The following is a 24,544-nucleotide window of genomic DNA, read 5'->3' as shown; positions in this document are numbered from 1 at the left end:
TTACCTTTCTTTTAAATCGAAAGCTCCTTGAGTTGGCTCTGTAACAAAAAAAAAAAAAAAATATAGAAATTAAATTAGTTTCTTTGGGCATTCTAAAATTATCAAGTGTCTATAACAAATAATAATATTTGTGATAAAATACATTCAAATACACGAGAAACGAGTTTAAGGACGCGACGATAAAGTATAAAAGATAGTAAAATGTAATATCAAGAAATCGAAGTACATTAGTATCTTCATCTATTTTATGTCTGCTTGAAACGTTGTACGATACATAATAAGATATTTTTAAGCTTTATGTAATATTCGTCATGCACTAAGGAGCATTTTATCCTGGAATATCCCTATATTTATCTTGCGGCTTTTAGTTACTCTACGCGTCAGGCTTACCGCTGTGGTAATAAATGGTCAGCGAGAAAAAGAGTAGTCATCCTTCGAGTATGCAGATATTGTTCCTTAATCACAGGTTTTGAATCATGTTCTCTTAGATGTTGAACTCGTTGATCAAGATACGCGAAGTTAAGTCGTCCCTTTTCTTCTACCTTTCAAAAATTGTTCTTGTTGTTTTCGTCATTTTTTGTTCATTAATTCTGTTTTATGCACTTATAAAGAGCGTCGATGACAACAAAATTATATATCACTTTAATAAAAGTAGAATATTTTTTAAATATCAGGTTGGTACATAAAAAACGTTCTTTCTTTGAATCTAACGTCTCGGTATATCCACATTTGTATATATTATATAAATATATTTATTTAATTAAATATATGTATCTTTATTTATATTTGTTTATTTAGGCTCCCAACACTGACCCACTAACAATTGATCAAATATATCGTACTTTAAAAAAACCAGCAAAGTTTCATTTGAAAAAGATCGTGTACACCATAGGTATGCACCAATCTGATAGTTTATGTCGTTGTGTCTCATTTTGCACGGCGCTCCTGAAAGAAATACCATGAAATCGAGGGGCTGAGGTGTTGAGATAAGATTATAAAAGATTCCCAGTGCAGACAACACGGCACCTGTTGCGCTCGTTTCCCCGTAATCACCCTGTATTTCAGTAGAGTGTGCACCGCCTGGGACAGCCGTGCGAATGGCATTTGTAAATCATGTATCGTTTGCATTTTCTTGACACTGCATACTGAGAAAAGCCAGTCTTCTCGGAGCTTTTGTTTTGGTATTCAACTGCATATTTTATTATGTTCTCATACTACATTATCATAACAATATATAATGCTTATAATTCTATACATACTTGCGTTCATTGGAATACCGACGTGTGAAGAAGTGACTGTTTCTTTTTATCATAATTATGTATTTCTTGGCCACGGGTGTATATTTAGATACACAGGTATAATTATAATCGACACGGGAAAGAAAGTAGTATCTTTATAATTAAAGCTATGGTTTTTTTAACGCATAAAGTGGAAGCCTATAATTTTGAGGAAAAAGAGGATAGATATCTGCAAAAGTTAGTTTCTCATTTTTGCGAAATTGTTAATATAGCTTCGTATAAACTATATGTTAATAATACCAGACATTTTGTTCCTGTCTTATTCCACTTGTTGTGCACAAACCGGTATACAAACCGACAGTCATGTCGAATGGTATATTTTATTACGATATATTACTGCTAATAAGTTCCTTATTATTGAAAATCAATCAAACTGCATTTATACTTATGAGCGAAGTTACAAGACATTATAATTACGCGTGATAGATATAAGTGGACGTCATAATTATGAAACAAAGTTCAAGCTCACTAATCACGTAATCATAAACAAAACTATCTTATCCTATGCTTCGAAGATTTTGTTAGAGACATATATGTATATATAATGTATAAAAAATAATATATGTGTATATAATAATATATTATTAAAGCTTCTATTTAAAACTAATAGTTAATTGATCTAATGTTCGTTAATAATAATTTTATCGTTAAAATAACGATGGATTATTACCATGAATAACGATATACCTGAAATAAAGTGTCGAATGGAACTTCATCGATCGAGTAGGAAAAGAACGCGAAGGCTTATGTGCGCAAGCAAAAGAGCGCAAAAATATCCGTCGGGTGGCAAAGATAGCGAGGAGTCGCGATCACGTGCAGCATAAGCTCCCGAACGCTCTCACGATGGCGCGTGGTTTGAGAGGCCGGTGCACACAAGCTGGCTTACACTTGTCGGTCTCGGAGCGTCTGTATGTGCACATCATTTCCTCCGGGTGATTCATCGCGTACGCTAGCTGCGCCCTTCAGGGTCGTAATGGCGGATCCTCACTCGAGGTCGAAAGATCGCACGATATCGTGTTACCCTCTCACAGGGTGCACCTGTGCACGAAACCACCTCGGTGGCATCGTGCCACACATTCTCCTTCAGATCACCCCACGTTTCTTCCTCTTTTCCTCTCTTCCATTCTTTCTCTTGCCTTTCCTCCACCGCTTTCCGTTCTCTCTTTCCCTCCATCCATTCGGACAGCCGTTTGCTTCCGATAAGATTGCCAACAGGCCCTACGCGATTGCGCTACCGTCAACAACACGTGCCCGGACATCGTGCGTTCATTCATAACCACGTTCATTCAACGCGACTACATAGTCGTATCGATTGAATCAATGATATAATACAGGAAGTTCATCAGCTTTCGAATCAACTTTAAAATCGTGTTCACAGGAATTTAACTATCCTTCGTGCGTATCTTCGACGACGAGCATAACAAACTGCACGTAACGCTAACTTGTTTGTTCGTAAAATTGAGAGAATATCGGGAAATCGTTGAGATAAATACGTTTTTAATAAGACGTTCGTGTTCTACGGCTTTTTATCCGTGTCAGTTTATTTAGAAAATTGTTGCTTGTCTTGATGCTCGTATTATTTACCTTGGTTTGACGGGCATGTATGAATCAAAACAACGATGCCATATGCTTTGCTGGTGTGTCGAACACGCGTGCAACAAATATAATTAACGAACGGTTCAAAATAAAGTGCACAAATTATTATTAACAATAAACGATCTAGCATCTGTGACAATTTTTTTAGTTAGCACAATTTCGCGAGTTGTCTGTTGTTTGTTGGAAATGCGTTGAAACGTAACAGGAAACCATTAAAAGAGAAAAGCTATTATGGTATCGGTTTGTCATAATATTCTTCCTCAATGAATATCACCTTACGTCGCTCTTTGCAGTTACTCTGATAGTGAGCAGATTCTACGCAACTGCGTGCCATTGATACTTTGTTCCTCAGTCACGCATTATTCATTCTTAATTTCTCTCTCGTATCCACTTCTGTATTCCTTTCTAATTGTTTACTTTCAGTCCTTTTTCTGTGTCTTCCTAGTCTCCAAAGAAATTTATGCAAATATTTTAAATATTCGAGCTTCCAGCTTTTATTTATCAACTTGTACAACCGCAGTATTGCGGTTGCCTATATAAGTGTTGAGAAAGCGTGACCGAGATTATAATCCTTGGAATTTCCGGTGGAAGTAAAGAGTTTGGCATTTCACTAGGTATACAGGTAGCAACTAAATTTTTTCGGGGTAGGTTCATGAAGGAGAGACGTAGTAAACGGGTTTGTACGTCCTGGAGTTGAATCATCGCGGATCAATTCCAGGAATGTTCCATTCATCTCGGAGCAATGTCTCGGACGCGGAAACCGAAGGTCTTGCGGAATCGACGAACCTACTCGCGGAAGAAACGCTTTTCTGGCCTCATTCTCATCGAGAGCAGGCTGAATTCCACAAACAGTTGCGGTTTCGAGGTCGTATCTTTTTCAATAAGAGCCTGCTAAATTTTAGGAATACGTTATGCGACTTCTACTTAGACCAGAAAGTCATAGGCGAATATGGAAATTAGTATAAAAAAAAAACGCGTATCGAGTCATTTCTAACGTGCGACAATTTAAACGTTCTCCTTATACTGGATAAATCTCTACACTACCTTCGATTCTGAACGCAACCCATTATGTACTTTTGCATTTTGTAGTGGAATGCACGTGAAATGTTTTTTTAAGCAAAACTTCAAACACACGAAGTTTTTCAAAAGATTGTATATTTAATTAAAATAATTTTCATGTCATTGTCATTCTTATCTTGTCGTTAGATCTTTATGCAAATGCATATTTGTGTAAATACAGTTAAGGAAATGGGTTTTAAATAGAGATTTATTCCACGAAATGTAATGCAAATATTATAATAAGTACTATGTATATTCTAAATACCTTGTATATTTTTGTACAATATGTGTGTTCCATATTTTTCATAAGTGCATAAATATGGGCAGTCTAATTTAATATTTCATCCATCTATAAATATTAATTCTATTTAATTATAAATATACTTATAGAAATGATCGATGCATAAATTAAGAAACTATTTGCAAAGATAGTAATCCATAAGAGCGAAGTCGAAGGTATAGAGCATTTAATAGAATCTCATATTTCACAATATAATCTGTTTATTTCTTCGAAACAGCAAAATAAGCAGTTACCTTTAATTGCCATAACTTCTGCATATCATATAACTCATGCAGAATTCATTTGTCTATTCTCTTTACCTTTCCTGTTCGCACCACTCGACGTGTAATTGTAAAAAGTAAAAGTCTACTTTTATTTGAAATATTAGTCCTCTCATTATGTAGATTATTTTCAATAATATCTCACATTTTCTATTTTAAAATATTATGGACTACATTCTCTGGTCTACCTCTTGGTTCATTTTCTACAGAATTAGTCTTACAAAATTTCTTCAAACTGTTTCAACATTTGCATAAGCTTCTTCAAATATTACATACAATATACATTTTTTTACATTTTACATTAGCTAAATTTCCTCGTAAAAATAGTTAGGGAATGTCCCGGTGATTCACGGCGACACATGTACAATGAAATTGGCTACTGATCTAATACCACTTTCGATCATTTGTTCGATTTTAAATATACCAAATATTTAAATACTTATTTAAAGTTTGAAATATTAGAGATTATTCAGAATCATCGTTTCATACGTTCATTTATCTTTAACACGAATTACGAATTAAATTACAAATTGCATCATTAAATTATTAGACAATAGATAAAGAGAAAATACACTGTTACCATTTGCAATGTTACCATTTACTTAATTTTAATAAAGATATTAGAATTTTATTATACATAAATATACTACCTGTTACAATTTCTCTTTCAGATTATATATCAACTTGCTTTACGAAGCACGATTACGAGGCATCTTCTAATGGTTTCGTCAAAGAATATCCGCTTACGTGCGCTTAACGTGCGAAAAATACACTCAATAAATGTTTGCCAGTAACGTCTCTAAACATTTGCCCGTACTTCAGAGAAACAAGTTGATTATTTGATTAGATGAAAATTTATTATTTTTAGACGATCCGAAAATCGAAATGGAACATTTCGCAATTTATACACCGGATCTTGGTGGTATGCTCTGAATCATTGTAAGTGAATTCTGCGGTTGTCCGGAATGTCCACGTGTTGGGCCTACGTTCGGTACACGTTTAGTCATGATCGGCTCTCGTTTTGGGCTATTGCGCAAGATCAGGTCCCGTTACAAACATTTCGTGTTCTGAACAGTTCTGTTCCGGTGTAACCGCCTGACGCCAATTTCTTTCATTTTGTGTAACTCACCGATTGACCAAGATATGTGTACACGAATAAAATATAATTTAATACAATTTATATTCTCTTCGCATGGTCCAAATCATTGTTGCGTGTATTACTAACTTTTAACGATTAACTTTGAAACAATTGCATCGAAAGCATTAACGTTTATGGTACGATCATAATTTCATTGTCTCTACGTACAAAGGTGTTAAACGAGTATTTGTGTTATTCGCGTGTTTGGAATTTATTATTGAAACTTTGAAATTTATTGAAAACGTAGTCGGAAATTTAAGTGGAGAGGAGAGTTGTTCGATATTTTGTGTATAAAGAATATAACAAAATGTATGGGATAGATGGATACTACAAGAAGTCTACTTAAAATTTGAATCCCCACTGTAAAATCAAGAGAAACGATTAATATATAATAATAATACGAATGTCGAAATTGATCAAAATGATGATCAAGAGACGTGTCAGTCTTATATAGACACGAAGAGAATTAACTTCGTTGTATGGACGTTGATATATTGTTGATAAAATTACTATTATAATATTAATCTTTTATAATAAAATTTTTTGAATCAGATGATCATTTTTAAAGGTTTTCATAATGCCCTAATACCAACGAATTGGACTGCGTCTATTTGCATTTCACTCGTATAGCTTTCTTTCTATTCGACGACATAATTTCCATACCAAGGTGAAAGAGAAGGAAGAAATCGTGCAGTACACATTTATACACATTTATTTCTCGACCATTGTAAAAAGTACACTTAAAGTTTAGATCGGCTTACTCGTCTCATAGGTCGACAGCGGAAAAACGGTGCTTCGTTCGAGTCATTCGCTTCCGAAGAAACTCACCTTCGATTCTCGATCGAGGTTACATCTCGTCGTTAAAGCGTTACAACATACTCGATATGAAGTTGCAATAATTTCTGGGTGACCAGTCACTCAGCCGAAGGTGACATGGAAAAAATACAAGGATCTTCCCCGTTTGTCGTTGTCTACGACGCGACCGTAAGAATATTTAACGACATTCGCAACGATATTTTCCTGTCTCGAAAATGTATTTACCGTCGTGAATGACTGATCCACGATCGTAACCACGATTCTCACACTTGACGACGACCACGACGTCCCGTGTCAACGAGAATTATCGCCGTTCTAACATCCTGAGTCTCGTACCGGACCGTTTCGGTCAGTGACGCGTGACGATCCTGACTTCAATATTACTGGTTCGCGTGGCGAATTAGCATACCCGTATCATTTTTTTCGTCCGACCATAAACTTTGTCGCGAACGTGAGTCCAGTCATGTTATGCCCGAAGAGAGCTGCTTGCAATATGTATATCTCACGAGAAACGAGCTTCGCGTTCTTCGAAATTAGTTTTTTGTAGAAAAAAAAAAACAAAAAAAAAAAAAAAAGTAGAGGAACAGCGGACCGAAAACGTTATGTTAAAAGGACTGCCTAATGTTCTTAAATGTTTGGGTGCTTATGCTTGGAATACTACCGAAAGAGGAACACAAAGATGTTAACGTTTATAGTAACAGCAGACTTGTTGTGTTAATAAAATGTTATTTTTGAAATTTTGGATATTTAGTTTTTCGTGTCCACGTGTATATTATTATTTGAAATGTATAATTATAAATAAATGTAGAAGTGTGATATAAGCGTATGTGTAATTATAAGGTAACATTGGTTGCACATATCGGGAAGTTTATGCAAATACATATCAGTTTTATCAGAAGATAAAGTAAATTTGAATTGTACAACTTGTAATTTAATACCATCATTTCACTAGTGAGTGTTATCCGCAAGCTCACGATATCCACATTATCAAATTTTCTGGTTAGTTCAACAGAGCCCCAATTGTAAATGTAATATAATTATTAAAAAAAAAGTAGTATCATTTAGCATGTCATTGGTAAATGGAATATTATTACATTAAAAATATGTATATATATACACTCTTATCTATGTACATATTTCAAATAAATAGCATAGATACAATTTACTGTTGAAAATTTATTTAACTATGTACACACATGTATAGCATATTAAGAATTAAGACTTTTCATATGACAAGTTACAAGAACCTGGCAAAAAGTTTATATATTATCCTTTACAAGGAAATTACCATAATTACACCTGTTATGCTGATTGTAGCTAATCGTTAAATCCATTCCATAATGCATATAATATTTGACGCAGAACACAAGTTAAAAATTAACATTCTATTGTGTAACAAAGGGTTTTTATCGATGCTAATATATAAACATGTTTATGCAAGTGTAACTTCTATAAATTGACCCGTGTGATGGCTGGCGATTAAACGAGTGTGAAAACGGCTCGTACGTGCGTCGAGTTCCCGCGGATAATAGCTTCACGGTCCGAAGAAGACCATAGGTAAACCCCAACGCGATTGCTGAGTCATTATGCGACTCCGAGAAACCAACTACAGAGTTTCTCAGTAACCAGATCATCTTCCTCTTAAACTGAACGTACCGCATATGATTATCCATTGAATGAAGCGATTACGGTCTATAAACGACATTATATTATGTAGATAAGGCAGCGGAATGGGCAGCTGCTTGTTTTAGTTGATAAAAGTCTTGCGGTCAGTTAAACAGTAGTTTAATGTGCTGCATGAAGGAAAAATGTACATGACAGAGAATGATACATAGCGGAATTATAATAAATCGTTTATCGTCAATCATAATAAGATTAGTTTTTCTCATCCATTTCATACTTTTATATATTCGTACAAGAAATCACATAAAGACAAGAAGATGCAATCTTCTCAGTTTTCTAACTCAGAATTCGAAATCTTTCTTAGATTGTGAATAGAGTTTGCCAAACTCCTTTGCACAACCGAACTAATATTATTAGTAAACTGCGGCTTTTTATGAATTTATGGGAACTTTAAAAATTCGAAAAATAGTCAGAGAGCTGATAACATGCAGAAACACATCAAACATCCAAACTATGATACCTTTTACAATATTTGATAGATAGAAAACAATCTTCTACCTAAGTTCCGATTTTTTAATCAAATATAAATATTCATAAAAATATGAATTTGCATATATGTCCGCAGCCTAGTTATTAGCGGGGTTTGACAAGTCACTGACTAGAAGTTATTATTATTAATACATTTTCTTATATGCAACAGTGAAAAAAAGTACAAGTGAATTTTTCAAATTATACAAACCAATTGTTTGCCCTACTCCACTTTAAATTATAAAATCACGAGGGGCTATTTGTGGTCATAGAAATCTACGATCGTTATTTGTTAATTCACTTAATATTATTAGTTAACAAATTAGCCAAGGTTATAAAAATCACTGTGCTTAGAAGCATAAGATAATCAGTTTGATTCCACGTTGGCAATAACGTTACTTCGGAGAGCAAAAGTTTGGCGTTACACGATCGATCTACGACACTCTCACTATACGATCGACCTACTTTGGAATACCGGGTTTGGTTCCTCGTTTGTTCTTACGCACGTCTGTGCAGGTTTTGACCTGTTTCCCTGTGCACCTTCGTTCATCAGGTGAATGCTTATTATATTCACCTAAAACGATTTTCTTTTTACTTCCACTTGTTTGTCGTTCATCACTCTCTCTCTCTTTCTTTTTATAGGATTCGGTTCAGATTGTATTCTCAATGGAGAAACGAATGCTTTATACGCTAAATCGAAGGCTTAATAGAAAATCTGTCTATCAAAACATTTGTCTGTATTGCATCAGATGTCTCGCTTACGTTAACCTAAATTCTTCAGCTCTTTCTTTCATTTTAAGTAGTATGTAGCTTTCGAAATGGCTATTTTTACTTGCAGTTACACTTGCATGCAGTTCACTATTTTTTATCCAAATATATCGATGATACAGTAATTAAATTGCGGATGTTTATACGCTTATAGAAAATTTAATATCTTCAGGACTGAATCCTCTCTTTTTTTTATTTTTATTTTTTTTTTTTTTGATTGTGGCAAAAATTTATTTCTCTAAAATTTTATCGTATCATTTATTCCTATTTATCATTATATATTTTGTATTTTTTATTCCTAGTTATGTATCGAAGAGTTCTAATAGATAACTTATGATAACACATTAAGTGTTTGTTTACATGCAATACTATCGGCGGATTACAAGTTTAGAAGTAGAATTACCGAAGACAAATAACATACGCATGCAGATATTTTAAGTTTATGCTAGGCAAATAATCGTTCGTCTGGCGACGGATATTCTGTAAACGCTACAACTCACTTCAACCATTCAAGCGAACATGACATTTAATGGTTTTAAAGGCAACAATAATGTACGATCATTAAGATTCTTACTTCGAAAATAATTTAAATTTTTATACATTTTAACCATAAACAATAAATCTAAGTTCTTTTACAACTTCCCAGCATCTGCTCTCATTTTTACTTCAACCAAGGACATTTGTAACTACCTATTTCATAATAGAACTAGAAATTATTTAAGAAATTATTTTGAGAAGTTATCTATTCAAATAAAAATAATAAAACGTGCCTTTATCTGATAATCGTATAATAAAAGAATTCGAAGAAAAATCATTTCTCCTTATACGAAAAAATTAAAAGAAACCAGGTAACGTACAATTAATTACTTTTCAATTAATTTGAAGAAACGAATAAATGTTGAAACCACTTGTTTTATATATATATACAAAGGATTTACACGAATGGATTTTACATGAATCACAACAATAATCGAAAAGTAAATTTATCAATCTTGTTTCGAACGATGACAATATCTTTCGAATATGCCACACATCTCGAGTGTACATTTCCTCTATCACAAATGCATAATTTTCCGGTATGCTATGCAATGTCGTACAAAGTACAAGTGCAGTAAGAATCTTCTAGGGTGCTCAAGTGTAAGTAAATGTTCGCCACGGTAAATCCCCAGTTTTCCCACACAGACACGTTCCTATGTGCGCGCATACGCACGAGAGTTGAATAATATGTTGGATAAATTATTACGTTAACGGCGTCCGTGATCTGACGCACGTTATCTCACAATACTGACCTCTTTTTTTTTTTCATTTGACTAAGAGGAACAGATACGTCCTACACCAGACAGAACGCTTATCATCGATTTCTTTTCGTGAATTTAAAAACGTATCGAACAAGTGTCCGATACATGTGTACGTTTTATCTATAGCAATTACACGAATTAAATCGCCATTACATTGACGATAAGTCAATTGATTCATTGACCTTCCTTGTCGATGTGGTCATAAAAAATGTTCCGCATTTTTTGATTAGTTACTTATATTTTTATATCAGCCTATTTGAAAGCGTTTTTGCAGTTTGTGATCGAAATTAAGTTGTTGAAATAAGAAATAGGTATTCCTATCTATTTTCCAACACTACCAACGCTTTATTAGCGCTTTGATACTCACAAAAAAAGTGACAACAAGTACGAATGTAAGCACTGCAATTTGTACTAACATTCTAACACAGAATTAGAGTATTTAGAGTATATAGAGTATTTTGCCTAATAGTAGAATCAATAATAATAATAGAAATGTCTGATGTCAATTAAAATAAAACTTTATATTGTGCTTCCAATATCAAATATTTCAATCTTCAATCAAGTCATAATTAAATTGAAATCATTATTTCCAAAGACGAATTTGTATTTTATATAAATAACAACTTTGCATCTTTTTTTATTCGAGCACTAAACTCTTTAAAAAGCTGTTAAAGGCATATATACTTTCATAATGATTCTCTACTTTACCCGTATGTGTTATACAGAACATTGTTCTCAGAAATTGTCTTGTATTACCTAACATTCAAAAAAGAAAAAGAAAGGTTAATTAAAAATGAACAGATTGATAACGACATCTCCAATTAATTACTGTCTCATTTACAGTGTTAGAGGGACGTTCGATTTTCGCAGTATTCCGTTTACGCGGAAGTAGCGCGCGCGTTTCTAGACAAGCTCGTCGAGAAACAAACTAAATCAGTGCTCGATACGAGAAACGTTCCGCGGCGATATTCCTGCAACGTGAAGGAAGAGAAGACGACGAGCGCGGCGCGCAACGCCATGACGTGTATGAATCAGTCGCAAGCAAGTGTAACGACCGAGTGACGTCAAGAAGGTTGCACAACGAAGCGCGCCGGTAATTCCAACCGTTAGTTCGGTCGATCGATTTCTAGATCCTCCTATGAACGCTTGGGAGATGGAACACAAATCACGCTCAGATTTAGTATTCAGAATTTGTTCCTTTGACCGTTCGAACGACACAGTAATCATCACGGAACACTAAGTCGCTTCATTTTGTTATTTTAAAATTAGCCACTTATTTCTGATGATTTGAAGTACAACATTTTAATAAATATGACGACGCATTTGATGGTGAACTATGTCTTACATGCAGAATAGAAGATTTCGTGGTTTTAAATTTTGATTTAGACGATACGTTCGTTTTAAAAAGATCGAAGTATCGTTCAATTACCGGAGATCTTTTCTAACTGAACGAATATTACTCTTATTGCTGATCTTTCGGATCGAAGGTATTCCTTGCAATACTTTTCATATCATTTTGTACGTACGCGTCTTTGCATTAATCAATGACGTTAAAAGTAGATATATTTGAGCAACACATAAAATTGTCGGAATAAGTATAAAAGTTCGATATACAATTTATCGTGGAATATCTGTGATGTCAATTAAGTTCATGCGTACTCGATTAATCTTCAATGACGTTTTTCTCAGAAATCTGGTTCCGTTTGAAGGAAATTTCTTTCATAGTTCTGACTTAATTCATATTATAAAATTACGTGATTTGAGATACTAATTACTGATTTTTCTCGTCTATCATACTATTATATATATTCTTTAAGATGTTGTAATAATTTCATAATAGATAATCAGATTGAAAGTGAATTCTTACACATTATGAAACAACGTAAAAGGAAAAATGAGACGTTTCCGGGAATGCTCTCTGTTTCTGGTAGAACTTCAAATAATTCTGACAAAAGTTGGGATTTGTTAGCGGAAAATCATATGTACGACGTTAATAGATTTTTCAAATTCTTGACACAATCCGAGGAAAAATGGCATAGCAAGATGTAAGAGCAATCGTTGTGACGTCACTAAGAGCAGTGCCACTTGCGAGACATGGCCTGAAAGAATCACTGCAACACACCTTTCAGCGTGAAAGTGGAGACAGTTGCGAGTGAGTGAAAGTGCAACGTAATAAGGCCAATATGAATCATTGGTTTCCAAATTCACATACCGAGCGATCTTTTCTCTTCGACATGAGAAATAAATCGATCGATTGCATCTTGAATACGTGCAAATTTGTGTTCGAAAAATAATATACCTACATACGTATCTTCTATAATATGTATCTTTTCAAAGGTAAAAGAAAATAATGACTACAGAAATGAGATACCTTTTTTTTAAAGAAATTTAATGAAGTATAAGATTCATTTTTTTATATTTTAAGTTCAATTCCCTTGCTATTGTAATTTTGGAATATTATATTATTACTGAAATGTCTTTTTTTCTTATTTCCTACCGAACATACGAATAATGATAACATTATGAATGAAACACAAATATTTAAATTATATGTCCTATTTACCTTCTACAATGAAAGATATATACAACGATACTGTATATATGTATGTTATTTAAATGTAAACTTTGTCAAAAACATATAATTTTCCATTATTTTCATTAACTATGTTCCATGTATCTCAGATGGTAGCTCAATTTTTCTCACTTGTGCCTTTAAACAATGAATCGAAGTTTTCCATCTTCGCACATAACGCGGTAGGAATTTCATTCTGGAAATGATTCTGTGAATGGAAGATTGATCGCGATCTCGAAGAGACACGTCTCTAAGAATTGTTAATCAGGTCTATTTTTTCTATACCTTTGCTGCTAGCCTTTGTGGAAATTTTGATGATGTCAACGTCACGTTTGCAAACGTCATAATAGTTAGTACCTAGAACTGGTGATATTGGCCTTCGCTAATAGAAAACTGCTTCATTCATAACAGAAAAATGTCTTTAACGAGCATAATTTTCATCGCACGAACGAACATGATGGAAAATTCTACAAAAACTAGTGCATTTTTATAATTCAAGGTTCTCAGGGTTTGATAATAGAACTACAGAACCATCGAAATGACACGACATAGTCTTGACAAAAAAGAAAAGTTAATGCCAATAACTGCTATGATTTCGGAGAAAAGGGTTTGCAACGTTTAATTAGAGTATCTTATACGATATTATTTCAATGTTATAAATTTTAGTGGAACGTAGAGTAATTTTTTAGCGTAATTTTAAGAACTTTACCTACATGATCAAGCAAATTCAAAAGATTCTTATTGATTTGTTTGCGTTGATGTATGAAAGTTTCCTTTGAGAGTTTACGTGTCTAGATGAGTAAATGCATATACGTATACGTATACGTATGTACTTAATTGTACGGATTATTCACTCGTTTACGTAATTAGGCTTCCTTATACCGTATGGAATATTTTGTTTCTCTCTGATGTAAGAGAATAATTCCAATTTCGATATTCAGTATTTTTCTATTATTTATTGCCATTTTTAACCCGTTAAGGGAACATTCTCCTGTGAAAGTCGCACAATTTAATAATTCTCATGAATGTTTTTTAAAGCAATGGTACGTCTAACGTTACAATCTTTTCCATATTTTATTTAGTACTTTTTATACAGTTTTAACTGTTTCTCAGTTTAATAATCACTTGTTTAAAAATTGTATCTGAAAAGATCCTACCACTGTCATGAAAAAAATGTCATGTGGAAACTGTTAAATTTTGCAACGTTCACAGGAGAATGCCCCCTTAAGCAAGAAAGACGAGTAAATTCGTCAGCCGGATTTCCAGTCTCCGTGCATAATAATTCCTTTACTTACAGATCCAATATCCTTCGACACACATTTCTTTCTTTATAATAAATTATATCATATTTATATATGTGAAAATTAAAATAAACTTCACTGAAATTGATTCTCTTTATCAACATTTAATTCTGCGATCACAAATAGACTGACGACTATTATTCGTTTACAGGAAATTTGGAGATACAAAGTTGCAAAGATATGCAAAATGGAGCATTCGTTAGAACATCCAGAGAATTTACGTTTCGTTTCTTTATATATTCATAAGAAATGCGAAAATTCATAGATATCAGTGCGAATATAAATACCCATAACGCAGTCCAATTATAAATGTTTCTCGTTAGGAGATAACCCGATTAACTGCTCAAGTAAAATATATAATTAACCATCATAGAGCCATTTTACGTAACAAAGTGGATTAGTTAATTTCTCACAATACAAGCATCCAACTACTAAATTAGTTATCTCTAATCGAAGGAAACTCTATGGGTGCATGAAGGAAAAAAAGAATCAGCCGAATATCATTGATACTCGGTCACGGTTAAGGCGGACTGCGTATTATTCACTGGCGACACGAGCGTGGAAGAGCGGAGACTCGTACACGTGGGTGCGCGCGCTCGTGTGTACTGGCGCGCAACATGTGGTCAGTGACACACGAAGGAATCGTGCGTGCGAAAAGTTTAAGGCCGCGATTGCGCTCGTGTGCGTCCCTCTCAACCATACCCCTCCACGCTCACACATCGCTCGCGTATCATATACGTGTGCACACGACGCGTGTCTCGCGCTTATATATCGTGTCCTGCTTCCTCTCTCTTACTTTTTACCTCTTTATCTGTCCCTTTTTTTCTTTCTCTGTCTCTCTATCTGACAATGCGGCAAAGACCGCTGACCTTGGCCTGCTGACCATGAGTGTCGGCCGCTTGATTCGTTACGTTGGTAGGAGGGCGCTACGGTATTCGTACTTGCCAGGTATTCGCGGACTTCATCGATGCCTGCTTGCTCTACGCGTTTAATAGCCGAAACTACCGGCGAGATCAAGTTCTATAGGCGCTTATAAATCCGAATTTTATCTGATAGTATAAGTTTAAGCTTCTCTTCGTAAGGTTCGTGTGTTTCCTCGAGAAAAGTGTCTTATCTTTGTTGCGAAATGTTAGGAGATTTCTTATACAGACGGCTGATTGTTTGACTTGCTGATTGACACGAAAACATGTGTCGCTTTTCTATTTACATAGCATGGAGTTTGTGCACAAGGCGCACGTTAAAAATAGACTATTCATGCTTTTAAGATTTATGCATTTATACCATATGCTAAAATATGCAGACTATATACAACACGTAAAGATTAAAAATATACAACATATCGTAAGCTAATATAGTATTCGTTATAATATTCAAAGAATGAAGCTAATCTCTATTTGGGTTCTATTTTTTTTTTTTCTTCATTCATTGCAGCCATAAAAATACGAATGTGCATAAACGTTCAGTTAGTGAAATTTTTTAACTATAAATTGACAAGTATAGGGAATAAGAGAAAATATCAGGTAACAGGTCAAGCAGCTAAAGAAATATTAAAGAGTGAAATAAAAACATTAAATATATTAAGTGTAAATTAAGTTATAAGGATCAACATTTCTAAAAAGAGTTTATAATATGTATATCAAGTACAATAGGCTTACTGTTAAAGCCAATAGATAAAGCTGAAATAAATAAATTTTGATAACGTCAATTTTTATTAAATATATGGTAACAAATTTTTAAAACGAGATAGAAGGAACAAATTTAGAGAAACAAATTGAAACGAACATGGAAATCTACCGTGGATAATAGCAATATGCATTGGAATTTTACAGGATATGACATACATAATAGATAGATGATAATTTTGATTACAGCAATCTTATAAATACTTATGTATCTGTATAATACGATTGTTTTGCATAAAATGGAGCAGAATAATATCAAAGAGAGTATTTACGGAGCATAGATATGGATACAACAATATGTAATAAAAAAAATTCATGAATTAGATTAGAACGAAGCAGGTTCGAAGTATCTGTGTCTCCATACGATAACATATGTGAGTCATTATCACGAAGAATGAGTCACGAGATAAATGTAGAGTAGAAACTCGTAAAACACGTAAAATTCATACATATGTAATAGTATGAATTCTTAATCATTATATATTTTAACGGAAAGCAATATATTACATACTTTAATAATAGCAAACTTTTCATTACATAATCTCCATCACACATATAATAAAACTTATTGTACAGTAGTGATATTTTTGAAAAGAATGCATCAGTTGGATACTGGACGTAACCAGAGACTAGGATTAGAGACAATCGAGATGTAGAATCATCTAAGATTGCAGAAATGCTCAGATGAAGTCAGCAATTTGATTAAGTAATAACAGTGTTCATATGTATATTGTACAGCTTATTTTCATCAGTTTAAGATCTTTTCAAGTTACTTGTTTATACTTTCTACAGTTTTACATATAACCGTATATAGGTCTATTTATATGTTTTGAAGAATTATCACCTAAGTTTCCACGGCCTGCCCGATGGCAAGCAAATGCAACAGGAATTTGTGCGATATGCGCGTTTCTACGGCATGATTCATTTAATTTTTTCTGTCGAGTAGTAAAAGAGGTTTCTGTATACATAGTCCCAGAAAAATAAACATAAAAGGCAATATATTGCAAACTTTCGAAATTTTAATTATAAAATAATATTTTACAGATTTCTATTGTTAGAAGATCATATTTTGATGCTAATTGCTCTTCGGTAAAGGATAATTTGACAAATTTCTGTGAAGTATTATAACTGAGAAACATTTTAAAACATATCAATCTTTTTTTAAAATTGTAAAATTTAATCTGTAATTTCTATTGAATCGCTAATAATGTATTATAGTAAACAATCTATTTTAAAAAGAGAGAAAAGAGAATACTTTTTCTTAAATGATATTAATTCATATAAAATGATTAATAAAAATTTGAATTGCAAGTAAATCGCAAAGTTTGTATCGAAATATAAACTACGAAGATATCCACGAAAATTTAGCTGTTTTTCATTCTACATTGGAGTTGAGGTTGTCAGTGTCGTGTGAACGAAACTTGTCGCACAAGTTTATGCGATGGTTAGTTTCTTTAATGTCCTGCTTTATTTCTCGCATTACATCTCCGTGAATAAAATACAAATACTCGGTTGAATTTCATCGTAGTACGCGCAGTATATTTCGGTATACTGTTATCCTGTTACCGTGATATCCTGTGGCACACGTGTCTCATTGTTTGCAGGACAGTGGTAAAACAGGAATGAGTGGATATTTAAAATGGCTAGACACATGTTTTCTGATGATAAATATAACACAATTAAAACTAATTTCATCTCTATAAATATTTATATATATTATATTCTTCAATTACGGATCCAGAGAGAAAGAGAGAGAGAGAGAGAGAGAGAGAGGAATAAGTGATATAATAATCTTTAATTTCATGCAACTCTTAACTGTTTCTAAACTTTAGACTGAACTTTTATAAATTATGCATGAAAAGTTGTGTCGACTAAAAATAAGTATAGCTCCAAACTTAAAATAGATCATTTGTTAGACATTTTCTGTTGGATACAATTTTTAATTCTCTGTGCGTGTAATTTAGATGCAATTTTAAAACTTCAAATTTAGAAAATTATCGTATATTAAAAGATATAGTTGAAATATATATGAAAATGCAATAGGTGTGTATTTTGTGTCATTAAAAAACGTATGACACTTCTCGTTCATTTTTGCCCCTATCTTTATCTATATCTTCATTTAATAATATCGCTTTATTTTTATTTAGTAAAATAACTAAATAAACTAAATAAAAATATAATATGTTTATCTTCTAATCTAGTTTCACTTCAGTTTAGTCCACTAAATTGTAGTTATGTTTATGGTTAAGATATACTTTCTTTACATAAATTATGACAAGTTAAAAGCAATTGTATGCTTAATCGCAATGTTGTTACGTTAACAAATATTACCGTGTAATTTAAGATACGAATATAAAAATAAAAAAACAGCTTAATCACATTGATCGCATGTATGGAGACATCTGTAGAAGAAATGATTAACCCGCTTGAATATCTACACAGAAATAGTGATTCAAATACATACTATGTCAGAAGGTACGCATATTAGCATAAATGATAGTGCACATAATTTGAACTATAGCGAACTTCTTTACCGATTGACTGATTCTTCTGTATCGACTGTGGAAAAAACCACGTGGTTGTGTATGCACGTGACATACATGAGTTTGAATAGATGCTCGCACTGAAAACGCACTAGTTCTAACATATTTTATCAATGAAAAAGGTAAAACTAAAATATGATTAATTTCCTAGAAATAACTCGCTTATAAATGTACCTAATTATGAACGGATTCTATAAATATATAGTTTGAATAACACGATACAGTGTCAGTTCAATATTGCATAATATACAAATTGAAGATTGAGCTTCATGTTGCCTCCGATTAGAAAGAATAAACGCAACTTAAATATAATACCGTGTAAATCACATTATCGTGTAAATGTTACTTGGCTTTTCTTCGTAAGATTAAGCTAAATTGTAAGCTTGCAGCTAAATCCGTATATAATAGTTAAATTCCATTATTAGAACAATATTTTGTTTGCAGTGTATTATACTAGCACGATATTTATGGATATTCGTTCAGAAGAAAAAGTTCTTTCAATGTCATGATTTATACTGAATTTAAAGTTAAAATTGAAAATAGAAAATCAATGCGGAATGTTTATTTTTCTTCATTTCCAAATGCTTTCTTTACGTGAAATATAGTTTCAACTCTGACAAATGATAATGACAAGAAGAACTTGTATTTGTAACTAAATTTAGTTTCAGTTCCAACTGCAATTTATCGCTAGATAGAAAAACAAATTCATCATTAAATACAAATCATGTACATAGGTATATACATATATTATTTTAATATCTTGCATCTAGTCTAACGCTCGTTTACTAAAAGTATTTTAATCTTAACTAAAAATGTTTAACACGATATTTTCGCTGTTGTAATGTATTTTCCAATTTCTACCCTTCAATGTAATACAAATACTTCTTCTTTTCTTCTTTGATTTGACATAAAATAAGTGCAATTTTGTTTTTCAGAAAGTATCAAGTTCTTAATAATATATGCTAAGTATTGCAAACACTTTACTGCCTTTTGGAAACAGGAAACGACGTAGAAAGCTACCTGAAGTATTACGTCTGTTCGTTGGCTACTAATACAATACAACACACTTTATATAACATTTTGTGGCCGTATATAAATTCAAAAGAATATTTCCCGTGATTTGGCAGTAGTAAAACTGAAATTAAAGTGCAGCTCGATAACTGACACAACTAACGTAACTACGTCAGGCTCGACTTATCGATCTCAGACTTGGCGTCGACCTCTAAAAGAGTTTGAACCAATTTTAGCAATCATATTGAGTACATCAGTTTCAGAGGAATGTGCACATAACTCTTGTCATGTTAATATTTTAATTATCTTAATTATGTTAATTATCGTTATATGTATTATACATATACAAAGTTTATCAAATTTTTAAACAACATTATATTGATTTCAAACAAACAAATGAAATTGCAAAATGAATTTTATCAACAATAATTTATGAGTATTTATATAAGGCTCGAAGTGTTTAAAAAATAAAATTGTCTCGATTAGATAATTCTGTGAAAAGAACCACTTTTACCAAAAATATAAGAAATAAAAATTTTTCAAAAAGCATGTTATCGATATTACGTGAAATTATTCAGTATATCTATATTACGTAAAAGACTTTATAATACACAATGAATATTCTTAGTTCTTTAACATTGTTACAATAAATTACGTAAGCACTTATACGTATGAAGACTTATTTAAGATTATTCTTATCGATAGATACTGTCGTACAATACCACGAAACAGCATGATCTCACGAGAATGTTAAAGATAGATTGTTACACTTGTTTTAAGTGATCCTAGTCAAGCTACTTTGTACCTTGCCACCTTTTATTAAAATAACTTTTTCACTTTCGTATACAATATATATTATTTATATATTGAATTTTTACTTTTGAACTATAAGCAAATTATGAACAGTTCATTAAAAAATAAATTATTAATGCATTAAAAATTTTAGCACTACAATTGCGATGACTATCTTGCAAAGTGCAGGACTAATTTTGAAGTTCAATAGTTTTCCATAGTCCATGTGTAATAATGTATAAACGACATTGTAATACTAATTATTATAATAGCCATGAATTGAAACAAAGACTAGTAAACACGATGATGTTATAGACTTTAAGTGGACGACTCGATAGTGTGTAATTTCTCAATGGAAGTATGTACATAGTGTAATAGTGATGGTTAAGTGATTGATCATCAGCAGTGATTTAAAGTGTAAGTGTAAGTAGAAAATATGTAGCTTGTAAGTGTTGCTTCAGCTTAAGGTTATAATGCTTATGCTAGCAACCATAACAGAAGGAAAAAGACGATCATGATTATATGATATACGTAAATTATGTAATTTGAACACTGGAAGTGGAAGGGCTTGTTCACGTCATAGATAATTCGCATTCGACATTAATTTACATAGATTTAAATGGCATTCCCCGATTGATCTCTGTGTATTGAAAATTTACGTAAGAACTTCGTTTCCTATGTATATTTGCAGTTCTAATATTGACATAAATTTGTATATTGCAAATGATATTAAAAAAGAAAGAATAAAAATAATCGTTTTAAACTTGGTCAATTATTTCATGCTATAAAAGTACTATATACCGATACATAAAGTAGTATAATAAAAATACCACGTAACAATATACCTATGTATTTAAATAAAAGTGTAGATTCATTTAAAAATATTACATAAAATTTATAATCGACAAATCGCTCTGTTATGTTTCTATTTACATACATCAAACTACCTTGAGGTGGCTAGTTCTCTCACTATTTCTCATGGATCGATAATGGTTAAGATGATATCGCAGTTTTTAAAAGTATAGCACATGTACTACGTATACAATAGTGATAATGTTAATCCCTGACATCGGTGATGTCTACGATGTTAATGTACAACATTACACAAATATTAATCTGTATAATATAGAGCGCAGCGTTATGTAAGTATAAAAAAGAAGATTGCATTTAATTGCTGTATCTCATTTAGTGTTGGTATTCAGGCCATTTTTATTAGCACAATAAATGTCTCTTTTGTGACGTTCGCTTGGAAGCAGTTACACGCAAGCTGACTGCCAGTAAAATATTTTAGAAACATGTAATCTCAAATCTACACTCTTTTGCAAACAAAAAAGGAAGAAATAATTTTTTAGATAAATGTCACGTATTTCAAATTTACAGTTTGCTGATAAGAAAAAAAAACAGTAATCATTGATATAAATAATAAAAAAATCTAAAGATCCAAATTGTATACTGTTCTGTAAGATAAACACCTAAGAACATCAGTGAAATATCCAAAAGCATTATTAAAATAAAATAAAAATAAAATAAATAAAATTTGATACTAAAAATTTAATATAAAAAATCATCGAATTGTGGATGTTTATGCATACTCATGTCATGAAAGTAATTAAAAAAAAAAGAGAAGCTAAACGGAGATTTATTTTATTTATTCGCGTATTCACTTTACTTGGAATTCTATCGTATTTGTACTACTCTCTTCTAATATACCAAACCACTTATGTGTTAATAAATATTATCTATTCAATGAACATAGTCCTCTTTTTGCGTAATGTATGGTATATCAAATAGTAAAGAAATTTAATATCGCAGCAACATGCATCTCGCTCTTCAAATACTTAATAAAAAGGATCTATAGTCTAACAAATCATAGCTTTGGTATTAAACTTAGAGTACAATGCACCGTATAAAAACATATGACGAAACAACTCATAAACCCACACTCGTTTAATATTCCAACGCGTTCGGCGTTCTGCGTCACATGTTACGACAGAAAGTATACGCGATACCTGTTAGCAAGGAACCACGAAAATGTAGTTATTATCTTGCATAGAACCTCTCACCAAGCCAAATCTGGTTCAATTAATAAAAGCGTTGATAAATTCGATTTTACGATACGTAACGTAACGATCGTAGAAGGAAGTAGAGGTTATTTGCGGCCGGCAGTCAAGGACTTTCTCTTACATAATACGTTCACACTGTTACAGCTACGCTGTCCACGTAGCAATAATTATTACGATGCTATACAAAGAATGGAATCGTGTTTGACGATTTTCTAGTTCAGGAATTTCGATAACGAGGAACAGACTATTAATATCTATTGCGTGTTCGTTTGATGTGAGCCGACATCTACCACGTTGCTAAACATACTAGACAGAATAAACTACACGGCTGCGATCTAAAAACAAATTAGCTACCAGGAAGTATCTATCCTTATACTTATAAAACAATCCTAACCTTAAAACTTGCTGGGGTTAGGTTGGGGTTAGGTTCCTTTCGAACAAGTAAAGCCTACTATGGAGTGTCTGATTCGAGATTTTCATTGAACTTCTCTTTGATAACACAACGATACGAAATGAATTACTTATCTATTAAAACTTATTATTTAAATCTTGTATTCAGGGGCGATAATTTTATCAAACATCTACTATGAACAGGAACATTCGATCGTTACTTGCGTGCATAAAGACTTGCATTCATAATACTACTTTCATAACCTTCATTCATATATCTCTTGATAGAACATGTAATAAAAACAAAACACGAATGAGTCAATAAAACTGAATATTAAAGACAACATACCGTTTGGAACCGTGAGAATTTGTTCGATGGGAGATCCGAATAGCGAGATCGATGAATCCCAAGCACGTATTCAAACCCCGGCGTTTCTGGTTAAATGTCCAAGAATCGATCGGATCAATGGAATCTGACGATCGCGCGAACACTGCGGCTTCTCAATGTCTAGATGCTTCTTCTAAGACTGGTATCTTTTCAAGGACGGAATAACGGTGCCAGAAGCGCGAACGACACACTAAGCTAGTTAAACGGCTGGCCACCACTTCGGCTTGTCTTGTCCTACCTGATGGATATCCGGCGAAAAGCTCGAGACACGTGCCGCGACGCGATGTCCGGAAAATTTTGGAAGATCATGCGTAGCTGAGTTACGGACGATGCTAGAAACGAACTGCCGTCGTGAAAGATCACCGAGAACAAGGCGGACGGTTGTGCATATCGGTCTAAGTTAGCGTCGTATTGGTAACAACGTACACATAGGTGCCTCCTCCGCGCCACTATGTAGATATGTGTTCTGCTGCGACCGTGTTCAGAATCGCGTGAGAGTGGGGCGTCTGCGCTCTCTCGTTGGCGACCTTTATTTGCATGCAAATTAGTGCGCGGGCGTGTTATTACTTCCATGTAAATCGAGCGTGCGCCTTTCACGTGAACGCTTTTCCTGAACACTACGAGAATTATTTTTCCTCCCCCCTTTCTTTCATCCTCTTCCTTTCGATTTTTATCTACTTAAACCTTGATACTTAGCCAGATACACATTGAATTATCGCGACTGATTATTTTGATTAATATAACGGTATCTGAGGGACGATACGATTATCGAATCATGAATTGTGATTAGGAAGATGCGTGGTATGATAACATTTTTTGTATATCGTTATTTCAGTTGAAAATTTGGCATTCTCGTTTTTAGGGCAAGGAATATAGAGCTGATCTCATAGAAGTAGAAACATAGGAACATTTTGGGGTTAAACCGAGTGAAAAGCGTCTTTCTTAGTTCTTCTTATATTTAAATATTGCATCAATTGCTCGATCAAATTATGTTAATTATTAGGTAATAAATAATGAATGATAATTCACTGTATAATTTTAAGAAGAAAGTTTGGACTGGTGTATCATATTACGTATATTGTTTTATTCAATTTTTCGTATCTTTTAAGAATCTGAT

At 33.0% G+C, this 24,544-nt stretch overlaps 1 protein-coding gene across 1 annotated transcript in view; it reads right to left on the bottom strand.

The window, feature by feature from the left end:
- Positions 1-24,544, bottom strand: part of LOC122567080 (nibrin) — a 62,227-nt gene that overhangs the window by 7,526 nt on the left and 30,157 nt on the right. The window contains exon 13 of the mRNA XM_043725262.1: positions 5-38. The gene's annotated coding sequence lies outside the window, so the exon portion shown is untranslated. The remainder of the gene's footprint in view (positions 1-4; positions 39-24,544) is intronic.

The sequence above is a fragment of the Bombus pyrosoma genome, linkage group LG1, assembly GCF_014825855.1.
Source record: "Bombus pyrosoma isolate SC7728 linkage group LG1, ASM1482585v1, whole genome shotgun sequence".
Classification (NCBI taxonomy): Eukaryota; Metazoa; Arthropoda; class Insecta; order Hymenoptera; family Apidae; genus Bombus; species Bombus pyrosoma.
Note: the sequence above shows the minus strand (reverse complement) of the source record. Positions and strands in the feature narration are given on the sequence as shown.